The following is a 14,907-nucleotide window of genomic DNA, read 5'->3' as shown; positions in this document are numbered from 1 at the left end:
AAGTTCCTTGGGAACAAGTTCTATGCCTACAGTTCATACATATAATGGATATAATCATTTATATTGAAGGGATAAGGGTGTTAGGAAGTGCTCCAACATTTTAATTTAGCAAACATAAGTAGAATTTTGGCGCATAAAATACATAATTTTTTTAAATTTATAAAGGCCGAACATATCCTGCAATGAGACGTTACAGACTAGAATGATCAATTAACACAAAAGGAGTGACTTTATGGACTGTGCTCCTCCCCGAGAGTTTATAACCCTATAAGGAAGTTATACGTCACTAGGAATAATACCCTGTATGAGAAGGTGACAGGTAAAGTTCTGAAAGGTCACTATATCTCCCCCAGATTCCTCCCTTATGTACGGTGAGTAAGGTCAACACAGTACTGTAACAAACCCTCAGTTGTTAACTACTACTTATCCTACAGCAGGAAGGAGCCTTCAAGCGCAGGTGGGGACTGTGCCTCTTTAAAGGACTATAAAAGGTTGTCAAGACCTCAGTCGTGAGCAGTTCCTTGGGGAGAGAGGAGGAGCTGGGTTGTGTCCTAAGACCCTGACAACTGATGAGAGTGTGAAATTTGGCCTTTGTTTTTGCCTTTTGTATTGAAAGTGCGGCTTTATTTGTTTAGTTACCAGCTCAGAGGAGCAAGATTTAGGTTATTATTTTGTGCCTGAAGTTGTTTATTTTCTACCAGTTTTTGCAAATAGAGGACAAAACCTGTTTGAACTGGATTTTTGTGTCTGTCTCTGACTGTCTGAGTCCGCTGTTGCCACCACTGAGCCTACTCCCCTATACCTGTCATCACAGAATTGTAAACACAATAAACTGGAAGGTAATGGTTTCCTCACCTTCCCCATAAACCTCAATGTAATCTGATCTGAGAGTGGGATATTCCTGTCTAAAGGCCTCATCATGTAACAAAACAGCCTAGGACCTGTTCTATAACTATTGAAACATAAAACATCATAAGATGGCACTCTTGGTCATGTATATGTAGCTTTACACTGAAGACAAATCTCTCTGCACTTTCCTATGATAAGATATATTACTAAGTTTCTTATATTCATCTGAACTATTCCTTTGAAAAAAACAAAAGTTACTCTTTAAAGCTTATAGAAGTACTCCGTTTTTTATGACTGAGTGAATGACATAGAAAGTATGGATCCATACTGCATTCTGACTGCTGGGACTCTATAGCTTAACAGAGACTAGTCCCACTCCCTACACCTGGCTATTAGGACTCTTCTGGCTCAGCATGGATTTGCCGCCCCCTCACCAGGCTGCCAGGACTCAAACCTAGGGCCCTCTATACAGGAGGCAGAAACCCTACCAACTGGCAACAATTTTCTAAAACTGTAACTAAAAATCTCAATAGGATTTTCCCTTTGTACAAACATAATGTACTAGCATAAAATACTAAAGCTAATACAAAAACTACAATATTTTAATAATACACTTCATGAAGCAAACATTACAAAACATATTTGGGTATTGAGAATTGTGACGTTATATACAATATTGAACACAAAATTCAGGTGTTGAGACAACTATAGCAGAAAGTGGAGTGACATCTCCAGACAGAAATGTTACAGTAACAGATTTGCCAAACTTATTAAAAAGTCTCAACATTTGATAAATTTGGTGTAAATTATGCCAACACAGACTTCAACAAAAAGGACTTTAAAAATTCCCCTTATGATATATCGCTCTGTTTATAATCATAATGCAATGTTAAAAGAAAATAAAAAAACACACAAGTTTCCTTTTTATGAAAAAAAATTACACTGTAGTCTACTTTTCCTGTCCATAGGATTTTTTTTTAATACACCGAATGACTTTTTTTTCAGATTCTGTTTTTGATTTTTAACATTAGAGTGGATACAAATGGATGGTGTTTTGTCCGCAATCAATCACGCTATTACCATTAATGGCGCAATGACGGATGAGAACAGACATCAATAACGGTAGTGTGAACTTATCCTTAATGGGATCCTATCATTTCGACACTATTTTTTCTAGCTACCACGTCAGAATAGCCTTTAGAAAGGCTATTAGTCTCCTACTGTTGTTTTCTTCTTCGTGCTGCCGTTCGGCTACAATTCCGGTTCTAGTTGGTATGTAAATGAGCTCTTTCGCAGCACTGGGGGCGTCCCCAATGCTGCCAGAGAGCTCTCCAGCGCCGCCTCCATCTTCACCTGCAACGAGGTCTTCACTGCGTCTTCTTCCAGCGGCGTCTTCTTACTTCTAGGCCTCAGGCCTAGGGCAAGCCGACTGCGCATGCCCCCAGCCACAAGAAAAATGGCCGCTTCCACAGTATTATAAGCGGCCATTTTCTCGTGGGCCGGTGGGCAAGCGCAGTCGGCTTGCCCTAGGTCCGAGGCCTAGAAGTAAGAAGACGCCGCCGGAAGCAGACGCGGTGAATACCTCATTGCAGATGAAGATGGAGGCGGCACTGGTGAGCTCTCTAGCACCATTGGGGACGCCCCCAGTGCTGTTTGAGCGCTGAGGCCCGCCCCCAGTGCTGCAAAAGAGCTCATTTACATACCGACAAGAACCGGGATTATAGGCGAACGGTGGCACGGAGAAGGAAAGGTAGGAGAAGTATAGCCTTTCTAAAGGCTATTCCGACGTGGTAGTTAGAAAAAAAATAGTGTCTGAATGATAGGATCCCTTTAAAACTGCAATAATTTTATTTTAAGGGAGAGAGGATTAGGGCAGCACAGTGGAGCTGCAGCACTGGAGTCCTAGGTTTGAATCACTGACAATACCTGTAAAGTACTGAGGAACATGTTGGCACTATACACATCTTCAACAGATCAGGTTTGTCTTTACTTCAATTTAAATACCTGAATATTGTAGTTTCTAGATCATCTGCACAAGCAAACCTGGAAATTCCCTCCTTTAAATCTAGAAACGAATATATATTTGCTGAATACAATGTAATACAGATTACAAATCATACTTGCACTTGAAACTTGAACAAACTGACCATAAATTTGTCTAGAGTAAAAAATATACTGGCCAGAAAAAGGGTTAAGAGTACAGCAATGCTGTGCAGTAAAGGATTCTGGGTGTGCTGCTTTACAAAGAATCTGGCACAGCGCAGCTGCTGTTCTAACGCAATAGCGTATTTGAAAAGCCTAAATACCCCACACTTCTCTATTCAGTCGTCCTCAATAAAAGCACCATTGAGCATTCTGGAAGAAATACAGGATCTATATAAAGCTGGATCACTGCTGACACTGTCCAAATTCTCTATCCCCTTTTCTATTGATTTGCATTTTCTTCTCCTACTAATTATCTCGGCTTTTTACCACCCAGCCTCCATTGTGAGACCTTACTAATAAAATATACTGGCTCTCTTATATGACTAAACCAGTGCACAGTTATGGAGAATTATCAAGCCAAATCATTTATGGAATATTTGAGCAGATAATCCTATAATTGCTTTGTGGTTCTTGCAAGGTCTTAATATATTTCTGAATTGCAGAGTATTTACTAAGCAGGATATATGGCACCAGTTGCCCATCTATGTAGTTTATCAAAATCAAAACTCCCATGGTCACCCCCTCATTCAGCTAAGCAAACACTGACTCACTGGCAAGAAGAATAAGAAATCGGACAGGTTTTTGTGGTGTTGCTTCTATAATCAGATGCATTGCTTTAAAATTCCCTCCTACATTCGTACTTACAGCTTATAGTACTTACTGCTGATCTTTAAATGGAATGAATTTCCAAAGAAACTTTTTTTTTTTTTTTTTAATTTTTAATTGAAAATCACGCTATGGCTTGCTTCACATCTGTGAATGGGTCTGCTTGGGGATCCCCTGAACGGAAACCTAATCCACATAAAAAAGCAGCTACCATAGGAAACCTGCGGACCCCATAGACTATAATGGGGTCCATGTGGTTTCCTCACGAAAAATGCGGAGAGGGAAACAGAATCCCCAAACACAGATGTAAACTGAGGATATAAGTTGAGGGTCAATATGGCGCATAACCAAAGGTCGCAGTGTGACAATCCAACCTTTGGTTATGCACCATGTTGAAGCCTAAATCTATCTGTAGCCCTTGCCTTAATCCTTCCTTTCTTCAGCTAAAATGCTATAGAAGATAAACATTTTACTGACTGATGATGTTTCTGAATATTTACAGAGACTGCAGGCTGGAAAGTGGGAACTGCTGAAAGGTAAATAAGAAGCCACTTTCCACATATAACATTATAAAGTTTTATGTATTCAAATGGAAGGAACGCACAGTGAATGCCACATGACCCAGTCTCCTGCATCACAAACTATTGGTGGCTTGGGTTTCCAATCTCATGTATTAAGTTATAAAGCTTGTGAAGGAGCAAGCAAAAAAAAAAAAAAAATCTGAGGAAGGCCACTTATTAAGAAACATAAAGTCATAGAGGTTTGTTGAAGGGATGAGACAACGCCACAACCATGTTGTATTGATTTGTTTACAGCAGCGTTGTAAGCACTTGTGGGCACACGGCAGAGGGGAAAAAAAGAAAAGCAAACAAGTGACCTTGAAGCACTCTCAGGGCTACAATTACTGAGATGCCTGAACTCTGCGGTCACTTTATTGCTTTCTACTCCCTAATGACCCATGTTCTTTACCAGGAAAAGCACAAATATATGGTGTGAAGCTGCAGCACTGCCAGCAGTGGCAATGGGATGGAAAATCAGCGTAATAGGCCAAACTTAAATGGAAAGTGTTAATTTTAAGATAGAACTCAGTATAGGGCGTGCAGTATAGTGTGTAACACACACAACCTGACATTAAAAACTAAACAAACAGCAAGGTTGTCTTTTCCGTCCACTCGTTTCTGGCCCAATGAATTGTCATATACAACATAAAAGTACAGAAGACAGTATATCCTTATGTACATAAGCACTGAAAGGATTATCAGTCTTAATAAAAATTAAAAGTAGTGTAAAAAAAAAAAAAAAAAAAATCAGTAATGCTCAATGATGGGAGATATGATGCTAGTAGTACGGCACAAGATAGCTGCAGCTGTGGATTCCTTGGGTAGCATGTTACCGCTGTAACCAAAAAGCAAGATGACAGCAGGAACGCAGGATCAAAGGGGGAGGGGGGATACTGTTTATTTTTATTTTTTTCCACAGCTTACAGCAGTTTTCTCATTCCTATAGATGAATAATGAAGCAGCAGGAAGCATGGCTAACCAGAACTCCATTTTAACTCCACCTCACTTTAGTTGTGCAGTGAAGAGGAATAGGGAGCTTGGAAACCCCATTCTAGAGAGAGCGGTGGTCACAATGTAGAGGTCATAATAAGCGATCTGAAATTTATCACCTATCCTTTGGGCAAACTTGTTGCTCATTGCAAGGTGCTGAATATTCACATCCATGACACGTAATAGTCCTGTCATTGCTTTTTGTTCCCTTGCCTACATGTAGAATGTTACATAACACAAAAATGAAGAAAGTACATCATTTTGGTATTGCAAAGGTTACGATCATGCATAGCCAGAGAGAAAACCATGCTCTTGAATCTGACAAATGAGGATGAAGATAATAAATAAAAAGCAAGAACACATTTTCATTTATTTGCCTACTGAATACAAATGAATGCTGGAGCAGTAACACCGCAGGGCTTGGCTGGGTCAGAGGTTGGCATATGTAACCGCCGGATTCTAAATTGACAGCAAAGTGGCTATATCATTTTAGAGGGCAGCACTTATTGGCAATTATATGCTAGACTCACAATAAAGTAAGTGCAGTGAGCACTGCCAGGCAGGCCGCATGGTGCTGCAGTGTACAAGTCATTTGCTACTAATAGAATATGGCTTAAATGTCTCTATTTTTTTTAAGAATCTGAAGTCATTAGCCAGTTTCTAGCACATACAAACATGTTTATTCCATTTGTACAATGGCATCAGTGTTATCAACTAAAAAAAAAGATTCAGGGATCAACCACATGTTGGCTATGATTGCTAAGCTATTATCTATAACAGTCCTAGAAAGGAAAGGTTATCACTTTTACAGCACACATCAATAGTCCGGTGGAGAGGATAAAAAAAAAATTGTAACTACTACTAGAAGAGAGTTCAAGATGCCCCATCAAAAGGTTTTCTAACAGAACCAATGTGCTTTCACAAATACAGTGGGGGAAGGAAAAGTATGTATGTTTAATATAAAAGGGTACATTAAAGTGTTATAACCACTATATGGCATAAGACTGACCTTACCAGCCTAACGCCCATGATCCTAAAGGGACTATAGCGCTGCGTCTAACAGCCAACTGTGCAGGAAACTACAGAGCTGCCCCATTCACTTTCAGGATCCCTGGCAGATCAGCTGTACATTGAAAAAGTAAAGAAGAAAATTTTCAACCAGGACTGCGGCCCCTTCATTCTCAGGATTAGTAGGAGTTCTGGCAGTTGGACCAAAATGATTTTTAGAGGTTTTGTAGAATCAAAATATTGCCTAAGAGCAGAGAACTTGCACAGAACTTTCCAGGCTTACTGAAAAGGTTACAGTGAGAAGACCCTTTTCCATCTCCGAGAGTGGGGATACAATTTGCTGGTGTGCTCCTGTCTGTCACATCATGAGACGTACTGAACATCTCTCAGTCATGCAGGTTAACAAGAGTTTCACTCACTTGGCTACGATTAGTAAAGAGGCGGCACAAACAATCCAAATATGTATATTTTTCTTTTTAACAAGAACATTCTGGCGATCTGTCACAGGAGAGTTCTCTTATTTGGAAATATGACCCATGTTTTAGAAAAGTCTGCTTTGGGAGACATTTCTTTTTGTTAACTTGACTTTTTTTTCATATAAAGTCAAACCTGTGATTAGGGAGAATGCAATGATGTTGGTTTCCATGGAAACTGGGATTAAATATAACATCTAGCAACTTCCAAGCGGCCCAGAGCTGTCCATTAGCAGGTATTAAAGCACTCTCTATTTTACATCTGCAGAGGGGACTCCAGCAGCATACAACACTGCCCAGATAGGGGTTCCCCCTCATGGAAAAGCCAGAAAATGATATTACATAATCAGCACTTCTGCCCTCAAATGCTAAAAATAAAACATCCTGATAAATTTACAATTCCCTATCCTCATTTTCCATCTATTCATTTAAGGTTGAGAGGACAGAATATTAAAAAAAGCTGAAAAAAATTGCCTTGTCATCAGAATTCCCCGTTCAGTAGCTTTATTTGAGCATTTAAGACAATGGAGGCTGAAAAATGAATCCAAATGCAGATTTTTCTACAGAATATGCTTAGCAATATCTCAAGTAAACCTTTCCTATACATATACATAATGACCTACAATATGGCAGGCCCCGTTGTATTCCAGTTGTAGGTTCGCAAAGTTTATATATCTTGTATACTGAAATGCTTCATTACTCTATTATGTGTATTTTAATGCCTCACAATTTTCTAACCCAAAGAAGGACCAAAAATGGTGTTCTGTAATTTTGGGTTAGAGACTAGTTTTTGAAGTATGTACAAACCTCTGCAAAGACAGATTTAAGGTTTGTCATCCTTTTCAATGACCAAGATGAAATCTACAGTGAATCCGGAACATTACCCGTGGCATATCCACCTGTAACACATGTACATTTTAGAACAGATTGTTGCACTTACTGCATTACACAAAGCCTCTCCAATATCCTGCCTAGTAATAAGGCCAGACACTTCTATAGAAGATTTCCAGCATCCTGCACTGCCCCTTCAGGTTCTGCACTAAGCACGACATTCTATGACAGGTTTGCCCACAGTGTATCCACATAGTGGAAATTCAGTGGTCTCAGCAGTTTTAAGTTTTGGGAAACCCCTCCATCTGTAACAAGCCTGCATATGAAAATATGTAAAGCTGCAGCACCCTTTGCAGTGTTGTAAACTCTGAAGGAAGCACAAGGCTACTTTCATCTCACCAGAGCTTTATGCTAAAGTGTCTGCAAATTGCATCCCATAAGAATCTAAAAAATGAATCAGGCATGTGGTTGAAAAAGGCACCTTCTTGTGACATTCATGTGAAAGCAGGGCTTCATGCCAGGGTTAACATTCAGACTTTAGCGGAGAAATCCAAACAATGATGTAAGACGCTATAAGAGTACAGGAAAGACAACTTTAGCACTGCTGAGTGATACTCCTTAGGTTCCCCTTAATTGAATTACAAGCCAATCATTTGGCATGCAGATACAGTTCTGAATTCTATTAGGGATGAATGAGTCACACTGGAGGCTGGAAGAAAGAAGAGGAAGAAATACAATAAAGAAAAGCTGGAGAGCACTACTGCAAAATCAACTTGAACCAAGATGACAAATTAAAAGGAAGCTTTGCAAAACTTACAATATCGCCATCTGCTGGCTGTGACTGTTACACCAGCCTTATGTGAACAGCAATCCATACAGCCAGTGAAATACCTCATTCACAATAAAAATTCTAAGCAGTCTGGTAAAGAGGACATAAAGCAATAGTATTATTTCTTTTTTTATTTTATTTTTTTGCAAGAAGCATAACCAAGAAGCATCACTATGGAATTGTATAAAAATGACACAAATGGTTAACACTATTTCCTATAAGCATCTTGCTGGACACCGCTCTGCCAAATATTACATGATGACATAAGGGGTGGGGGGCAGAAGCACTGTTTTCTTGGCCACTCCCTCTGAGGGATACTCCAGCGCCTTCATACTGCTTTATCATGAAAGGAGCCCACTACAGCAGCGCCTCTTACAAGAGGTTAATTGCTCAGCATAATGTTTTCTTAACAAGGCTAATTCTGTACAGCGTAAAGCAGAATGATCGTGACTCATTGCAGAGATCCAAAAATTTCAGATTGTCCCCCTTAAACTGAATTTGCATAAAAATGCAATCCAATTATAGAAAGCAAAAGGAATTTGTGAGTATCAGCAGACCTTATAATTGCTTAATTAAGGATGGAAACACAGGGAACACAATCACACCAACGTCTGGCTGATTCATTAGCGCCACAGCCATGGTAGTGCAAAGTTCTTGCCGAAAACATACATCTCTCCTAATCGGGTCATATTCTTTGGCAAGGACGATCAGTAGGGATTTGCCACCTAGCTATATAAATGAACACCTTCCCCTGTATCTGAGCAACCATCCATCAGCCCCTTACAATGAATTTGGCCTCTAAAAATGCAGAGCTCTGCGTATGCAGCTAGGAAACCAGGTTTCTGCAGTGAGCGAACAGCCAGGATATGGAGAAAGCTCAAGCCTCTGCCCTGCACACCGGAATACTGCATCAACAGAGCTTCAGGCACAACCACTGCCCATTCTCCTGTGGTTCCATGCCATTCTGGACTGATCTTAAACCCTCTGCTGTGCAAATGCTAGAAGAAAAAGATTTCTGCACTAAGGGATAAGAAACCCCCCCACATAACATATACACACGACCTACAAACGCAGAAAGGCAGCTATAATGTCACTAGCACAAAGGAAGATTAGCATCTCCTGTCCGTATGCTCACCTGCTGTGATCTTGTAGTCTATATACTCTGAGGGCATATCCACACAGGGGTATACACTGCAGACTTTACGCTGAAAAATTATGGTCAGAAAATCTGCCAGGGATAAAATTCCAACAGATTGTCCTCATCGCAGAAGTTGCCTGAAGATCACCGCTGAGGTCATTGGACAGTTACCCTTTTACCTGGAACTCAGGAAGTATAATGCCAATCTGACACAATGGGACCATAAAGAGACCACAGATTATATACCCAGCTACCTAAACTGCAACACGGTCTATACAAGAAAATTGTACTCTTCAAGTTGTCATTTTTGAGATCAAGAAACAAGTTTTACTGTCTTGTCTGTTTTATAAGTCCCCCATACACTGGCAGATGACATCTTTCAACTAATATATGAAGTTAAAAATGTGTAGTTTATCCATTCTGTTCCTTTACAGATGTGACACATGACTCTAGAAGGCCACTGCTTAAACTTTAAAGTGTATACACATAAGAATACTGAGCCTTTGAGCTGCAGATGTCATTAAAAACAGTGCTAGAAAAATCCTCCATGTAACCACCATCCTGTTCACTAAGATTGCCTACAACTCTGCCACACAATGGTTAACAGGCCTCTTGTATCCCACTGGAGTAAACTCACTCAGCAGCTGATTGAACAGATCACCAAGTCCTTTCTCCCCCATCCATTCCGAGTGCCCAGAGGGGAGCTATGAGCATGCAGAAATGAGTAAATAGCTGCATAGCAAAAAAAAAAAAAAAAAACATACACAACCATAATCTAGCTGGCAGCTGGGTGCCAAGACAGCAGAAATGTGTTATACACAGGAGGAAGAAGCCAGGAAAGAATCACTAAGTAATAATGGACTATATATGTTCGGAATAGATGCACTGAAAGAAAGGTTGAAGAGGCAGCTCGGGAACTGCAACGTATGCCAAAAGTGGAGAATCAGGCAATATAACCTACAGATTACGTACGATGGGGTTTATTTTTTGCAAGCTGCTTTGCACAGGTATGAACAGTCCTTTAGGAGTTCACCAGTCACACTGGCCACATGCTAACATCAGTTGGGAGCTCTTCATACATCGTCTTCTTAAAACCACCATTTTTCAAGTATGGGATTTTGTGAGAAATGGCCTTTTTTTTTCTTTTTTTTTGCCATACTCTAAATATTTTGTATCTGAGAAAGACTTTTGTGTCGCCCTTGATTTTCACAGACTGAGGCACTTTAAAGGACATGATTGGTCCAGGCAACGGACCAAAACACAGACCAAGTCTCCATTTTGTTTCCACAGACCAACAGTTCATGGAGGAAAAAAAAAAAAAGTGTCCAAATGCCCCCATCCATTTACAAATTAAAAAGACTGTGTTCTGTCCATGGAGAACAGGGGTAGTACCTACTGGAATAAGCCCTATGGAGGAGTTTTCATCTATACACTAATTACGTATGGAAAAATGTACACTATACAGTGCATCTGTGGTACAGATGTGTGTAAAATGAGTCCTTATGGGACATCTGACAGGTTCATGACAAAACTTATTTTACTTCAGAAACAGATCACGACGGAAAAAGTGGGCTTTGGATTTTTCTATAACTGAAGTTAATGGCAGGCATGTGGCTTTGCCACAGTACCTCTAGCTCAGAGCTTTCCATGTCTGTCAAAGGTCGTGAGACCGAAATATCGCTATACTGATGCTGCTAATAAACTTATCTAATTAAACATTACAACTACGGTATAAAGAATGCAAGGTCCTTCTTTACTAGTGATTGTGGTTTAGGACCTGAAGGTGTGCCGCTGACAGCCCTTAATGTATGAGAAGTTCCATTATCAAATGTAAGTATTATAAAATTACTGGGACCGCTCGTCAAGAAGTTCAGCCAGCATTCAATCATATGGATGCTCTTCTGTACCAAATAAAATAACCACAAAATCTTCTCAGGCATACACTGCTAATTTATTGAGCAAACGCTGCTATTCCTAATAGAAATTTGCTGGCTCCTCTTCATTGTATTCAACATGGAGTGAAAAGAGAATAAAACGCTAGAAGCAGGAGAGCTATTCCAAGAATGATCGGTTTAGTCCTCAATTGTTTATAGGAGGCTAGCTCTTAAGAAATACTCAGCAGACTTATCTCCCTCTGCTGGTAATACATACAGATCTAATTGAGGCCTTTGCTTTCCTGGATAATAAATGAGATATTCAGCTTGTTAGCTTTTCAACACAATAAATGTCCAGCATGAATGCAATGCAAAGCCATGCTGTGTTTCCAGGCGACAAATACAATACATCGAACACACCACATAAAATGTGGCATTCACAATAATGGCGTCTTCAGATGCACAAAATTTCAGGTCCAGATTTCTGGAAAGTAATTAATACAGAGCACATTACTTTCTATGTCTTTGTGCAAAATTATATTCTACAATGACTTGCCTAACGTGGGAGCGTTTTTATGTAAGTCATGCAGTACACCTCCTAAATTTTATCTAGGTACAATAAAAGAGGACCTGCTCTATAATTGGAGGAACTGTGCATCACCCATGTCCATGAAGTCTAACTCAAAGACAGTAAATACAAGAAAACAGCACATCTAGAAACATTAAGGGATGGCTCATAAATAATAGCTTCACTAACTGCATAGGAATAACACGGGGCCCCATGTTGCAAAAATGCTTTTTTAGTTGCAGATTTTGCTGCGGCTTTTTGAGCCAAAGCCAGAAGAGGATTGAGCAGAAGGGAGACATTTAAGAAATTCATATATGTTTCAAAATCCTTTTGTAGTCATTCTTGGCTTTGGCTCAAAAAACCACAGCAAAATCCTTCAACAAAAAAGCTGCGTTTCTACAACATGGGGTTTTAGCCTTAGGCTCAATTTACATCTGTATTCGGGTTTCCGTTCACTTGGGGAACCCCCGAATGGAATACCGAACGCATTAAAAAGCGGTGAGCAATAAAAACACATAGAGCCCATAGATTATATTGGGGTCTGTGTGTTTTCTGCACAAATCATGTGGAGACAAAAGTAGTTCAAGCAGCATTTTTCTCCCCGCATGATTCGTGCAGACACCGCACGGAAAACACACAGACCCTATTATAGTCCGTGTGTTTGGTATAATGCGTTTGGTATTCCGTTCGAGGGGTTCCTAAGCGGACTCCCCAAATGGAATATTGAAGGCAGGTGTGAACCGGGCCACAATTGTTCTCATTGTTCCCAGACTGTCATGGGTGGTTACATATGATAAATCACACTCAACTGTACTGTACAAAAACAGGTACCTTTCATATTTAGCATCAATCCTTTTTCCTTAGATTGCAAGCTCTTGTGAGCAGCGGCCTCATCGCTCTTGTTTGAATCATTTGCCACTCTGTAATGGCTGATACTGACTATACATGAAGCCTATAAAATGTAAATTGCTGCTAAATATGCTGACGCTAGATAAATAAGATTATCGTAACCCACAATTATCTGACACGCTTTTTATTTTCACAAGGCCATTATTATTTTACCACACAAGAAAGAATTTTCCAGGAAGACAAGATTCCACGTCTTTTTTTCCTAAAGTCATTCTATGGTATCAGCTTAAAAAGTGCCTATTTGCAGACAGTAAATATATTGTAAAGCTATTATCATAGACTATGACCTTGTTTTACTTTGACATCCCTTATTTCTTAAGAAATCTTGCACCAGGAGATTATCTACCTCCCACAAAAAGGAACAAGAGTCTGAATGGTCTCTTTCTCACCAAAGCATGACTGAGACATGTCCTACATCTCTAGAATTTTATAGAAAGCAACTCCGGCTAACAGTCTTGAAAATTCATCTGGTCCAGGTAAAAAAATAAAAAAAATAAATAAATTTCGACTTGTCATTGAAATATGAGAATTTCTCCAAATAACATGCCTTTTCAGAGGTGGCCAATGACCGTAGGGTTTGTCAGCCAATGTGATACTTTATAATGCGAAACTGACATGGAATGGAGTAATGAAAAATCTGAGGTAATATTTTACCTTTTCTGACCAGTCTAATCCAGAACAAGATTCTACAATCTGGAAAGTCTATTTTAGTATTCTAAGAAAAAAACACAATATTAGCTACCCTCTTCACAGATATGTGGGTGCACTTAAACCATTGTTACAGCAACTAAACATTTCATTATGCATTTTCATGAAGTTTTTTTTTTTTATTGGAATAGTTTTTTATTTTTATAAGCCAGTATCTTATATTAGTGGGTCAGAACTCGCGTGGAGAGTCTCAATCATACTACATTTGATAAATTTGGAGCAAATTACACTGATACAGACTCCTCTCATGAGAAATTCCCCTCATTGTGCTGCCTTTTTTACCATCTCATTGGCTTTAAAGGGACAAAGGGTCTAATGCTCATATCAACCCAAAAAATTGCAATTTCTTTGCATGGATCATTGAAGGGTACCAAGAAACTCTCAGCATGACGTATATATATCCTCTAATATCATCGACCGATAGTATCTCTACTTGACAAGTAAAAATGACACTGAGGATGAAAGGAGGGGGAATGAAAGATCGGCCATTAAAAAAATATTACACCTGATATTTAGTTCCTTGGGGAGGTGAAGTGCCATCAGAGGTCTCTTACAGTGGTTTTCTCACTTTGTTCCATTGAGAATATATGCAGCTCTGTCAAACTGAGCCGGCATGTGCACAAGTTAGTCATGAGGATTACAGGTCATATGAACAAGGGTTCAACACACAGCTATCTAAGGTTTATAGGTACCACAAGTTGCTCAAGATGTGGAACAATCTAGGTTGGGTTCAGACACATGATATTTTTTACTTAAATTATTATTTTAGTAAAAGGATCTTTACTTATGAGGGTTGCTGTTGTGCAAGAAACCATACTATGGCAACCTGAAAACAGTCTTACAAAAAGCATATTTTAGTGAAGACTCAGAAGTTGTTTTCTTCATAGCATCCTCACTTCTTTCTGTTGAAATTTTAACACAACCTTCTTTGTGAGTCTGACTATTCATGAGAAACCAACCCATAATGTACCAGGAAGAAGAATGAAATAAGATGGTTCCTTTTTCAGCTGTACATTACAAGAGTTGGATGTTTGGGAATCTTTCACTCACAAGAAAATCAGATGTACTTAATGTAACACCATTTCCTTGTAGATGTGATTAAAATATTACATCACTAGGGCCATTCAGCCCTGTTTACACTTTTGTCTGCCTTGACGCAGCCTGACTTGTAATATGGATTACAGCACAGCAGGTAATGTCAGTGGTGTCCCTAGTAACTATATTTAGTTCTGCCCCTCAGTATATGGATGCACCGAATAACTAAATTGCTGCATCACTCCAGCTGTTGACATGAAAAGCACAGGGAACCGATAAAGAGGCAAACTGACAGCTCATACAGCTAAGAAGAAGCACACAATC

General features: G+C 39.5%; 1 protein-coding gene across 2 annotated transcripts in view; it reads right to left on the bottom strand.

The window, feature by feature from the left end:
* SND1 (staphylococcal nuclease and tudor domain containing 1) overlaps positions 1 to 14,907 on the bottom strand; it is a 437,816-nt gene that overhangs the window by 191,376 nt on the left and 231,533 nt on the right. The window lies entirely within an intron of this gene.

This window comes from Leptodactylus fuscus, chromosome 5 (genome assembly GCF_031893055.1).
Source record: "Leptodactylus fuscus isolate aLepFus1 chromosome 5, aLepFus1.hap2, whole genome shotgun sequence".
Taxonomy (NCBI): domain Eukaryota; kingdom Metazoa; phylum Chordata; class Amphibia; order Anura; family Leptodactylidae; genus Leptodactylus; species Leptodactylus fuscus.
The sequence above is the reverse complement of the archived record's forward strand: the minus strand, read 5'-3'. Positions and strand labels throughout refer to the sequence as shown.